This window comes from Sorex araneus, chromosome 6 (assembly GCF_027595985.1).
Source record: "Sorex araneus isolate mSorAra2 chromosome 6, mSorAra2.pri, whole genome shotgun sequence".
Classification (NCBI taxonomy): Eukaryota; Metazoa; Chordata; class Mammalia; order Eulipotyphla; family Soricidae; genus Sorex; species Sorex araneus.
The window spans coordinates 124,592,187-124,606,097 of NC_073307.1; the positions used below are offsets into that span (position 1 = coordinate 124,592,187).

At 39.1% G+C, this 13,911-nt stretch overlaps 1 pseudogene; it reads right to left on the minus strand.

Moving 5' to 3' along the window:
• Nucleotides 1–4,011: 4,011 nt before the first annotated feature.
• Nucleotides 4,012–13,911, minus strand: part of LOC129405954 (craniofacial development protein 2-like) — an 81,599-nt pseudogene continuing 71,699 nt past the window's right edge.

The following is a 13,911-nucleotide window of genomic DNA, read 5'->3' on the forward strand; positions in this document are numbered from 1 at the left end:
GAAATATCCCCAGGAAGAGCCAACCTTTAAGCTTGATGTATCTCTTATTGTGTTCATACAAAATGACTTGATACAAAATAAAATGATATGTTAGTAGTAAGAAGTAAACTTACCATGATTGTTTAAATGGATTACTACCTGATTAAAGGAGAAAGAAATACGCCTTAGATGGGATCCTACACTTGAGCGGATCTCCTAGTAATCTAGAGTGCTGAACCCTGGGATGAGATTTTTGTCCCTGAGTTAATCTCCTAGTACTTTTCCTGAATTAGGGGCTTTACCTCTGTTTCTTGTTATGAGAATGTTCAGCCCCACCTACTTGTACCCTCACCCTTCATGGTTCCTACATAACTATGCTGTAAGGAGAGAGATCTGCCTACGCTGGGGGAAAAGGAGCAATAACGATGCTGTAAATAGGGAAGAAAATATTGGCACTGTATTGGGCAAGAGATCTAACTATGTAGAAAAATATATAATGATGTTGTAATGGGGGAAGAGGAGAAATAACTTCCCTGCTATAGGGGAGAGAGAGAGATCTAAGTATGCTGGGGAAGAAATAACTATGCTGTAAGAGAGAAGCAGGAGAATCTGTACGAGAAGAGAGAGAGAGAGAAACAGTCTCTGATTACCAACCAGCCTGGAACTGTTTCCCCGTTCCTTTATTCATCTGTCAACACTGATGGGCCTGGGGAGGTGTTTCTCCACCACAGAATGCACGTGTCCCTCATGCCCACACTCTAAAACTAACAGTGGTCAAAAACCTCTTTTAATATAAGGTGGGTGTCGTGGTCCAACTTTCCTCAGTTTTTCCCCAGAGGAAGTCTTATTTTAATTTTGAAAGAGATCCTTTCTCTTTACATAAAATTTTATAATATTAAAAAATAATAACAATTTTTTTGCTTTTTGGGTCACACCCAGCGATGCACTGGGGTTACTCCTGGCTCATGTACTCAGGAATTACTCCTGGCAGTGCTCAGGGGATCATATGGGATGCTGGGAATTGAACCCGGGTTGGCCGCATGCAAGGCAGATGCTCTACCTACAGTGCTATCGTTCCAGCCCCCCAAATTAATGAATATTTTAGCTCACATTTATTCTGGATTCTGGTCATAACTATACTGTAGTTATTACCCTTGGGGAAAAAAAGCTTTTACCCTTGAAAAAAGCCATCTGGTTCCTTTCTAGATATTTTATTTTTCTCTGTTCTTCTTCTCTTCATATAAGCAAGAATTTGTGTGCATTGTGTGTTCTATGTGTGTGTGTTGTTATTTTAATTGCTTGGTGTTCTCTGCACTTTCAGTATCTGTATTATGGTCTGTCATTTTTTGAAGATCTTATCTATTGTTGCTTTGAGTATTTCTTCTCTTGATTGCACCTATCTTCTTGGGTATTCCTATTATGTTCATGCTATGCTACCTTTTGATTGCATAGTTCTTGTATCTTTTAATCTTTTTTTCATAGTTTTTCACTTAAAATTGGGAAGTTTCTATTAACTTGCCTTCAATATAGATGATTCTTTCTTAATTAACCTTAACTTAAAATCTCAATGATTCTTTCTTAAACTGTGTGTAGTCCACAAGAGTCCATGAAAGGCATTCTTCATTCCTGTCACAGGGTTTGTTAAAGCTATATTATTTACAAGTGGTTTTTTTTGTTCTCAACTCAGCTTATATTATTCATTTTGCCTTACATGTTGACTACTTTTTCCATTAGAGTTTTTATCATGTTAATCATAGTTATTTTTAACTTGCTGATAATTACATATCCTATCTGAGTTTGGCTCTAAATGATTCTTTTGTCTGTACAGATTCTTTCTTGTTCTAACCCTTTGCAATTACTTGTGAAAAGTCAAACTATATTGTAACAGGTTATGGGCATGTAATATTTCATTAATCTGGCTAGGTGCTAGATTATGTTTATTATTTTCTGTAGTTATAGGTGCAAAGAGCTTCAAAGTTCAGTAATGTGTTAGTTTTATTTTGACTTTCAGTCTGACTTTGTACTTCCTTAGGTCTTCCTCCTTAGAGACATTCAATGTCACATAGGTTCTTTCATCAAAATTAGTATCAAAAAGTTAGAAAAGTAATTTTACAGGTATCTTTCAAGTAGGAAGACTGAAAGAAAGACAGGAATTAAGCTCCAGAAAAGGAGTAGGGCACCCCTTGCAATGGCCTACTTGAATTTGGTTCTGCAGCAATTACAATCCCTAAACCCTATCAGAAGTGATTCCTGAGCACAGAGCCAGGAGTAAGAACTGAGCACTGAAAGATGTGGTCCCAAACCATAAAAATAAAAAATAAGATATAATCACTTGTATCATTTGTCATCCCATTCATCTTCGATTTGCTCAAGCGGGCGCCAGTAACATCTCCATTCATTCCTGTTGCATGCTAGTGTAGCCCAATGGTATCTGCTCACTCCAGGAACAGGATGAGACTCAAACTGTTCATTCAGGGCTTTGACGAAGAAGTCTGACCATCTTGTTGGTGGGCGGTCACTCAGTCTTTTGATGTCTCGTGGAATCCAGTCAGTAACAGCTCTAGTCCAGTGGTCATCTCTGAATCGCATTATGTGTTCAGGCCATCTGATTTTTGATGCCTTGATGAACGAGACAGCATCCCTGATTCTTGATCCTTGATGGAGGTTGAAACTCCAGATTCCTTTTCTCACTTGAGTGAGAAATTATATTCCAAGCATAGCTCTTTTGATTCCTCTTTGGGATACCCGAATAGCATTCTCATCTTGTTTTCGTAGGGCCCAGGTCTCTGAGGCATATGTTAGTACAGGAAGAATGGAGGAGTCGAAAAGAAGTGCTCCGAGCCGGAGTTTCTTTGTCCTCTTAAAGACTTCTTCGACATTCTTGAAGGTGTTCCATGCTGCTCTCTTCCTCCTGCACAGTTCTGGCACCAAGTCGTTCCTCATGTTGAGTTCTCAACCCAGGTACACATAGCTGCTGCATTCATAGATGTTTATTCCTTTGAGAGCAAATGGAATACCTTGGACAAGTTCGTTTTTCATAAACATTGTTTTAGTTGAGTTGAGCTGCAGTGTGACTTTTCCACACTCTCGGTCGAAGTCAGCCAGCATTTGTGCCTCTTGGCTAATGTTTGGTGTTATTAGAACAATGTCATCACCGAAGTGGAGGTGGTGTAGTAGCTGACAGTCTATCTTCACTCCCAGTCCTTCCCATTCCAGTTGTGGAATGATGTCCTCAAGGGTGATACTGAAGAGTTTTAGTGAAATGGTATTTCAGTCTCTTCACCTCAATGATCACTTTCTTGTAGAATGGTGATATTCTGGTGGTGAATCCATAATACAGCTCGAGGAGGATCTTGATGTACTGAGTTTGAATGCCCTGTTTGGCTAGGGCTTCAATGACCACTTCAGTCTCAACAGAATCAAAGGCTTTCTTTAAATCGATGAACGTTAGACAGAGTGGCATCTTGAACTCTTGCAAAACTTTAATGAGCTCAGTCGCTGTATGGATATGGTTGATCATGCTGAATCCTTTTCAGAACTCAGTTTGCTCATATGGTTGTCCTTTGTCTAGTGTTCTGCCTATTCTATTCAGGATGACTTGAGTGAACAACTTGTAGATAATGGACAACAGGCAGATTGGGCCATAGTTACCAATGTCGTGGATGTCTACATTCTTGTACAACAGAAAGGTTCTGCTCGTTTTCCATTGGGACAGAACGTTGCATACAGACCGGTAGCGTGTGAAAAGCCAAGCCAGTGTATTGATGAGTATTGGCGTCAGATTCTTCAGGTGTTCAGGTCTGACCTTGTCTGGACTGGGTGCTGTACATGTCTTTACTGAAGTAATGGCATGTCAGATTTCGGAAGGTAGGTCGTTGGGAATGACATATCATCCTGCAGAATTTGGCATGTAGGAAGATGGATGTGGCTGTCGAAGAGATCCAAGTAGAGGTTGTGAATTTCTCTCTTCATTGCCCTTCTGGAAGATGCGATAGATCCATCAGGATGTTGGAGGGCAGTCATCATGCTCTTTTAGTTGGTGATGGATAGGCGAGCAATACTTTTTCTGGCTTCTGCCGCATCGGCCAACACTGCCGCTCTTCTCTTTTTGAGGTCTTTCTTTATTGCTTCTCTGCACAGCTTTGTGAGGTTGGACATTAGCTTGTGGTTGTCTGAGGCTCGTGCCAAACCACTTTGGCTAATGAGCATGACAGTTTCCGAAGACAAGCGTCTGTTTGTGGAATTCCCACTCTCAGCATTCCTCGAACAGTCATGGAGGTACTAAAACCAGTCAGGCATATTCCTCGTCGATGTTGTCAATGAGGATGTCTTCCCACGTTGCTGCAATAGTGCCAAAGAGCTCCCAGTTGGTGGTCATTCTGGGAATTCTCTTCTTAAACTTAAACTTAGCAGTTCTTTCTCTACACTCTGTGAAGTAGAATTTTGCATGAAGGAGAAGTTGGTCTGATTTCATTTGGAATTTGGGACAACAGCAACATCGGTCAGGCAAAACCTTCAATTGACTATGATGTGGTCAATTTCATTGTGAAACTGTCTACTGGGAGACTCCCATGTCCAATGTTTAGATTAGGCCTTCTGGAACTGTGAATTACCATGGATAGTCTTGGTCGACATGATGAACTTAGACAGTCTCTCACCCTGTTCATTCCATTCTGGGCCATGGTTCCCAATGTGGAGTTCTTCAGACAATCTTCTCAGTTCTATCTTGGCATTAAAATCACCAACAATGATCTTGTAGAAGGTGTTGTCTTCTTTATAGAACTTCTACAGCTCCGTGTAGAACTTCTCAATTTCTTCTTCATCATAGTTGGATGTTGGTGCGTAGATGACGAAGATAGAAACTGCCTTCAGTGAGCCACACCTATTCAAGCGTAATCATCTGATTTGGTTGTTAGGCATTCAAATGAATCAATGCTCATGGTCAAGTTCGTGTTGACAAGGACACTGATGCCACCAACACCTCTTTTGTCGCATGTTCTGAGGAACAGTTCTTCTCCAGTGTCGGAAATGGAGTGATGTATTCGATTCCTTCTTGTTTTGGTCAGACCAATGTTGTCATAATTGATCTTCTGGACTTACATCATCAGGTCCTCCATGGATGCTTTCCATGCCAGCGTATGTGCCTTGAATGTACAGTCATTTTAGTCCTTCTTCATTTTGGCAGTCTAGTTCATCCCTGAGATTTTATCAGACTCTCCTTGCTCTTCCTTCTTAACACTGCTGTATTGGGGACTCTTTTGGTGTCAGACAAATAAGGCCCATTGTTTTTACTGTTGTTGGCATATTGAATACACCATGGGTAGCTTGCCAGGCTCTGCCGTGTGGGCAGAGTAATCTAGGTAGCTTGCCCGGCTCTCCAAGAGTGATGGAGTCTTTTAATGCGGCCTCCAATCGCTCTTATGGGTGTTCCCATGGTGCACATCATATTTGAACCCCATCAAATATGGTGCGTAAATTATGGAAAATGGGTATTAAGTGTCCTATGGTGTATTGTGCAGCCATTTTGCAGCTGCGCGGTCCAGAAAGCAGCCTGGAGCATGGCAGTGGCTGGGTAGTTGAGGTAGTGGAGGTTGGCCAATGAGGTATTTATCTGGCGCAGGTAGGGTGGTTCATCTGGGTTTGATCCCTGGGGCGCTGGAGATTGTTGGCGGCAGACAGAGGATCTTGTTTCCAGGTCTTGTTGAACCTGAACTCCAAGGTCACAAAGTTCTGTTCTACCTGGTTCTGTGAGGCTTCACTCATGCATGAGGTTTGGCCCGAGTGTCCAGATAGTGGCCTGGAGTGTGGTAGTGGCTGGGTAGTGGAGTATAATATAAATAAAATAAAATAAAATAAAATAAAATAAAATAAAATAAATTCAGATAATCCAAAACTGTCTGTCATCCATTGCTTCTTATTGCTTCTTAGGATTAAAAGTGATTGTGATTAAAAACATGAAGCACAGATGTGAGCAGGCAACTCAGATGTGCAATAATTTTTAAGTTGAAGAATAATTTGATGCACTAATAACTGTTCAAGGAAAGGTTCAAACATTTCCAACTGTATTTAGTGATGGATATTACAGTTTAGTAACATTTACATGGGAAGTTTGTATTGTAGTCATTGACCCTGTATTTCAGGACTTGAAGTATAAAGGAGATTTAGTCTATAATTAAAAGCTTACAAACACTTCAATAGGCCAACACTATATATTGCCCCTCCACCCAAAGGTATAAAAGTAAATGCTATAGCATTTGAGGGACTGTGAAAGAACCAAGTAACAATAAAAATAAAACACAGATTTCATGTTACTTTAAAAAGTATTTCACTAATTTCTATATGCATGTATATGCATATATATGTATGTATATTTTAAATACACCATTGTTACTAAAATATTCACAGGCTTAAGAATTTTAATCTGGGCTGGAGCAATCGCACAGCAGGTAGGACGTTTGTCTTGCACGAGGCTGACCCAGGTTCGATTCCTCCATCCCTCTTGGAGAGCCTGGCAAGCTATCAAGAGTATTCCGCCTGCAGGACAGAGGCTGGCAAGCTCCCCATGGCGTATTCGATATGCCAAAAATAGTAACAACAAGGCTCACAATGGATACATTACTGGTGCCCGCTCAAGCAAATCGATGAACAAAGGGACGACAGTGCAACAGTGCATTATTTATAAATATAAGAATACATAAAAACCATTACCAGGTACACTTCAGAAATAAGTAAAGCAAAGAGATCATGTGCTTTGCAAGAGGGATATATTTTAAGTGTCTCACATATTGACCTCAGAAAAATTATAAAGAAAGTCACCTAATGCCAAACTAAGCTGCAGAGAAATTGATTTTTAAATGTTTTATCTGAGAGAATTGCAGTTTGCAGTTAGATAGATTCTAGTGGGAAGGGAAGAAAAAAAGTGGCTAACCAAAAAAAAAAAAAAAAAAAAAGAAGCAGTGCTCCATGAACTCACTCCTTAACTCGCATTCTGCATCTAGATTTTCTGTAGAATGTTATGAAGACAAAAATTAGCACGGCTTTGTTAAAAATAAATGCACAGCTAGCTTCCAACAAAGATAGCTCACTGTCCACCATAGTTAAGAACACTGTGTATTCAATGTAATTGACCTAAATAAATTTCCATTGCCTGTGTGTATGTGATGTTGCAGAAAAATATTGATGTAAACATTGTCACTTGTTTTATGCATTACATATATGATTATCTTTACTTAAAATTCTATTTTAAAATTTAATGTCAGTTTTACATTGATGATACTGATAATGATAATGAAGGTAACTAAGTAACCTCCATTAAATCATGCAAATTCTAGCCTATAAATTTGTGAGTAATGCAGAACAATGCCTGTTTGCTAAACTGTTTGCTAAAGGTAGAGACACTGGGTTTTCACAAATTTACTATTTACGAATTTCTGGGGTGGACGGAGACTAAAAGGTGAGGATGGAATGGATGAGATGGGATCTAGGGAAAGCAGTGGAATGATATTTGTCCTTTGCTAGAAAATGTGGTGCAGTTACATTTCACATCTAAAGCATAAGTACTATTACTATTATTTAAAACCATGCTGCCTCAATTAAATTATAAATTAAAAATAAATTAAGTATAAATTAAGTATAAAACGAGAGAAAAAGGTCCCAGAGACCTTTAAAGAATAGGGGTTTGGAGGAGCGTTTCTAGTACTAGAAGTATAAGCCTATGGTTCATAAACAATTTTGAAATAGGAAGACTTTCAAATACCTTTGTAGTCAGTGAATTCCTACAAGGAACTCACGAATCATGAACAATGAAATCCCGTTGATCATCAATTTCTCGAGCGGGCTCAGTATCCTCTCCATTCGTCCTATCTCTGAGACTTTAGAAGCCTCTCTCCACTCGGCCTTCCCAATGATGCCGCATTAGAGGCTCTTTCAGGGACAGGGAATGAGATCCAGTTTGTTACTGGCTTTAGCATATAGATACACCATGGTTGCTAGGTTGTCCCATGTGGGCAGGAAATTCTCAGTAGCTTGCTAGTTTCTCCCAGAGGGAGAAGTAGGTTATAAGATATCGCGCAGCTGTGAAATGGCTGCATGCTTCTGGGAGCTTGCTTTTAAGTCTCTGGCTGTTGGCCATTGATGGGATTACACACATCTGGGTTCCTCTGCTGGTACCTTCATGAGTGAGGCTTGTCCAAACGTATGGAGAGGAGCCTTGAGCATGGCTAGGTTGGCTAGGTTGGCTAGGTTCTGGTGGTCTTCAGCTGCCGGGAGCTCTGTTTGGGGCGGGAGGGAAGCTGGAGCCCAACCCCGCCGAGGGGCCCCGGGGAAGACAGACAGGTGTTCGAGCAAGAGACTCTCTGCAAGGAAAAAGAACTGCAATTACTATAGAAGAGGGGAGATTAAAGAGTATAGAAATAATACATGAAAATGAATACATTATGTGGTAACGATTAGCCCCTTTAACCTATTCTTTTCAATCTACTTTTATTTACTTTTTATTAAAATATTTTGAGGCTATACCCAGCCCTGTTCAGGAGCTATTCCTACCTCAGTGCTCATTCACTGCAGTGCTTCTGAGATTGAAATAAGGCTTCCTGCATGTGAAACATAGGCTTCTGACTGTCACCTTTAAGAAATTAAAAAAAAACAACAACTTGGATTTCTCTATAAGAAATATCATTTTAGATTTATAAATCATCAAAAATTTGATTTGCAAATAACCTTTCACCTGATAGGATTGTCTTAATTAACTGGAAAAAGATACTGAGATTTATGTCATGATACAGATATAATCTAAGAATCATTTTTTTTCATAAGGAAAAAGAAATGAATCCTATTTTTGGATACTAGGCTTAGATACTTTTTAAGTGACATCAAACATCATCCAGGCTTTGGTGAGAGGATAGTTGCAAACAAAATTAAAATTGTGTTTAAGTAGAAGGAGAATGAAAAGATTTTGGTTTAATGCAACCACATTCAGGAACATCAACTCATACCCTTATGCTCACTTTTCTTACTTACATTAAGCCAAATTAGTAATAAAAATAGGTACATGATTGCTAATTCTGCCACTGTCTCTTCTTTAGTTCTGACAGATATTACTAATTAAGTATACCACTCTTCACAAATAGTCAAGATACAGTCTTCATTTTTTGGGAAAAAGTAAGCAAACTTACAAAATAATCACAGGAATAAGTAATTTTAGGAATGCTATATAATACAATGACAATGCTAGTTATCCTAAATTTTATATTCTAATATTAAAAATGATGTTTTAAAACCCCCCTTTTATTTATTTTTTTAAAATTTTTTATTGAATATGCCAGAAACAGTAGCAATAAGTCTCTCAATGAGAGATGTTACCGGTGCCCGCTCGAACAAATTGATGAGCAATGAGATGACAGTACAGTACAGTATAGTAAATTTTTTATTAGAGAATCAATGTGATGTACAGTTACCAACTTATGAACTTTTGTGTTTGCAATTTACTCATACAGTGATAGTTTACCCATCCCTCCACCAGTGCCCATTCACCTCCACCAATGATCCCAGTATCCCTCTTACCACCCCCACTTCATCCCCCACCACCCCACCCTGCCTCTGTGGCAGGGCATTCCCCTTTGTTCTCTCTCCTTTTGGGTGTTGTAGTTTGCAATAGAGGTATTGAGTGGCCATCATGTTTGGTCTATAGTCTACTTTCAGCTCGCATCTTCCAACCCGAATGGGTCCTCCTGACATCCTCTACTTGGTGTTCCCTTCTCTATTTGAGCTGCCTTTTCCCCTAGCATGTGAGGCCAGTTTCCAAGCTGTGAGCAGACCTCCTAATCCTTATCTCTACAACTCTTGGGTGTTAGTCTCCCACTATGTTATTTTATATTCCACAGATGAGTACAATCTTTCTATGTTTGTACCTCTCTTTCTGACTCATTTCAGTTAACATGATACTTTCCATGTAGAACCATTTATATACAAATTTCATGACTTCATATTTTCTAACAGCTGCATTAGTATTACATTGTGTAGATGTACCAGAGTTTCTTTAACCAGTCTTCTGTTTTTGGACACTCTGGTAAAACCCCTCTTTTAAATATTCACAGTATTTAAGTAGAAATAAATGATCTTTTGTCTTTCAACTTCACAAGATTCACTAATTTTTCAGATAGTATTTTTTTCATATTGTCACATTTAATACATACATGTTCATTGTCGTTGCAAACTAATACAGTTTTGCTTCTTTCATATATTGCATATATATATATTTGTATATATACGTATATCGTTTGTTTGCTTTTTTGAAAAGCTTTTGGGTCACATCCAGCAATGCTCACATGTAGCACTATCTTCAGAAATCATTCCTGATGGGACTCAGGGACTATATGAGATGCAGAGGATTAAACTTGGGTTGGTTGCATGCAAAAGAAGCTCCCCACTCATTATCACTCCAGACTGCAAATATCACTTATAAAAACATTTTATCTTGCTGCCTAGAATTTTCCCTGAATATTCAATAGAAACACTGAGAAAACATCTTTGTATTAGTCTTGATTTAATTAAGTCATCTGCCAATTTATTTGCATTTATTCCAAGGGGAAAATATGACTCTGCCTTATCTTTTCATTTGATACAAACTTATTTATCTATAGCTACATTTAATATTTTATCATTATTATTAATTAAAAATGATAAAATATGTTTATTATGTACTTTAATATAATTAGTCTCTTATTTAGAATTCATTAAGCTATTTGCATCTAAAGGTTTTTATCTTTCTACAAGTTTGAGAAATTTTTGCCATGTTTTAAAATATAGTATCTTACATTTCTCCACCCTTTTCAGAAACTTAAATCAAATTTCTGAAATCTTGATCACACTAAGGCATTTTTAGTTATTTCCCAGCTTACTTATCATTTTCCTCTCATTTTTCTTTCTTGACATGTCTTTTTTTTGGAAAATTTATCTTGCTATCTTTATATTTACTATTTTTTTCTGCAATACATACCCTACAACCACTTTAATGATTTAGCGTATTTTACATAACATTCATAACTAGATATTTATCTCTGCTATAATTCCAAACTTATCATCTTCAGTCTCTTATTTCTGAATGAATATAGAATTGTTTAAATATTTTCCTCTAATTCTACTATCTATATGATTTCTGATAAAATTTCTACTGATATATTTTTTAAAACTTTTTATTAAATCACCATGTGGAAAGTTACATAGTTCTCAGGTTTATATGTCAGTTATACAATATTCAAATACCCATCCCTTCACCAGTGCCCATATTCCACCACCAGAAACCCCAGTATACCCCCCGCCCCCACCCCCTACCCCCTACTGTATAACTAATGAATTTCACTTCATTTTTTCTTTACCTTGATTACATTCCATAATTCAACACAAAACTCACTATAGTTGTTGGAGTTTCCAACCAAGAGAGACAGACCTACTACATTTGATAATTAGTTTTTCATTGCTGGAATGGAGAGATATGTAGCCCCACTGCTACAAGTTCATAATACTCTCTCTCTCTCTCTTTTTTTCCTTTTTCCTTTTTTTTTCTTTTTTCCCCCTCCTCCCCCTTCCTGCACCTCATAGTATGGTGTACGCCACGCCACGTCGGCCAGCGTGGGGCTTTTGCTTAGTTCACAGTCCAGAGAGGTGGCTGCTACATTAAAAACCTTCATTATTTCAACAAAAACTTACTGTTATTATTTGGAGTTTCCCCCCCCAAGTCAGACCTGTTCAAATGGAACCGTTTCACATTGCTGACAATTTAAATGTTAAGTCGCGCGTCCGCGGCAGCATCGGCGTGGTTTTGGATTTCTGTATAAAGTCCAGGGAAAATTCTGCCAGAAATTACATAGCCCCGCTCACAGTCCCAGTGCATTGCTGTAAGAAGTCTCTGAATTCAAAGTCTTTAGGCGCAGAGGGTCCGATTCACGCTCAGCGGCTCCGGATTTATCTGGGCCGAGGGCGTGCCGGTTACGCCCCCTTCCCATGAGTTCCTGGGAGCCCCAAAAGTAAAAACCGAATACCTGTGAGTTTGGAGTCATAGAAGATGGCGCCTGCCACGTGGGTGCCACCAGCCCGCTGCTTTCCGTGCAGGAAGACAGGGTGGGGAGGAAAAAAATCCACCCCCGCAGCACAGAGTTGTAGCCCAGTTCGTTGTCCCAGTGCATTGCTATCGGATGCTGCGCTGGATGCTTGAATGTGTTACATCTCTGGAATCAAAGTCTTTAGGCGCAGAGGGTCCTCTACTGATATTTTTATTATGAGCCATAATTTGCTTTCTATGTAGACCTGTAATGTAGTTATTGGGTGGAACAGTTTGCATTTTATTGTATGAGTACTGAAATAATCTTTATACTTCTTCTACTTTGGTTTTTCTATTCAGTATTGGATAGTAACCCCAAATATTTTAGGCTTCATCAGTAAATTAACCCGTTCTGATATATCCCCAGAGAAGCTTACAGTGCTCTTACATGTATTCTAATCCCCTGAGTTTATCTTTAATCTTCCTTTTGTACTTTATCTCTCATGTTAGCTACTTAATTCCCCAAGTCAGGTTTGGTTACTTATTAAGTTAAACCTTTTTGGTAACTCTGGATTTTGCATTTGCAGTGAATTACTTGCTTTCCTCTTGCCTCTATGATCTTTCCACATTTTACTATAGAACAATGTTTTCTGTTAAACATGAAAGACTATTAATATTTGGGTGTCAATTGACTGAAATATATTTAATACTGAGCATCTATTATAATTACTTGACTCAGATTTCAGTGGCCATTTTTGGTTCCTAATACCCCAAAAAGTTGAATCCCTTCGAGGGATCTCTGGATGGACCCGAGGCAAGCACCAAGGCTACCCTGGCTTCTATATAGGACAGTTTTGAAATCGTAAAGAATGGTCTTGACCCAACCCACAGTAACCTAAAAGAAAGGACCCCATGGGGTAGGAAAAACTAAATGAGCCTGAAGACTTTGTCTGGAATTTTCAGCAATAGCCCAGCCAGCTTTTAACTTCAGGCCCCACAGCACAGAGGACTGAGTTTTGGAATCTATATTTCTTACTATGTTTATCCAAACAACTGCAAATATTAATAAAAAATAAACTTAATTATTTGATATGTACTAGCAGCAAGGGAAGAAAAGCAATATAGATGCTCGTTGCCCCTGAGAGAATTTCTCAGTATAGTCTCAGAGAGATCGTCTCCTTGAGTTGATCCCCCGCCCCCTACAAAAAATAATTACTGCTGTCAAAACACTTTACCTGTGTAAATGATCAATCACACTTAGATGCAGTTCTGTACCTCAGACCCCCTCAGATTCTCTATAACAGGCTATTCAGAAAATAAATAGGCCATTTGAGCATCAATTCGTGGATCCCCTATCTCTTTGGTCCTCTACTGGGAGGCAGCTTGTGTAATCACCAAATAACTAAGAATCCTGTGGCTCTCTCTCGCCTCCTGTGTTCAGTGGCCTGAGTCGCTTCCCCACCTAGGATTGCCGATGCCATGAGCAGATGAAGGAGGAAACAAGGGCCAGGCTGGTTGGTGATCAGTTGCGTTTATTCCATTCTCCCAACGTGTCTGTTCCAGTCTCACTAAGCTCCTCATTTGTGTCTCCTCTGGTCTATGCTCCACCTCGCTGCCCTGGTCTCTCTCTAGTCTCTCTTAACCTCCCCCCATTGGAGGAAGCAACCACACCTAGGTCTTATAGCATAATCAAAATATCAAAGCGCTTCCTGATCACCTGCTTCCAGGAGATGCAGCTCAAGGGCAAAATACCACCTAGGGGTTTTCCTCCTTTCCTTAGCCCAAAAATCATTTAAACATTAATCTTAATTTTGCTTCTAAGTATTAGTCATTTTGTATGGACACAGTGAGAGATACATTAAGCTTATAGGGTGGCTCTCCTGGAGGAATCTTGC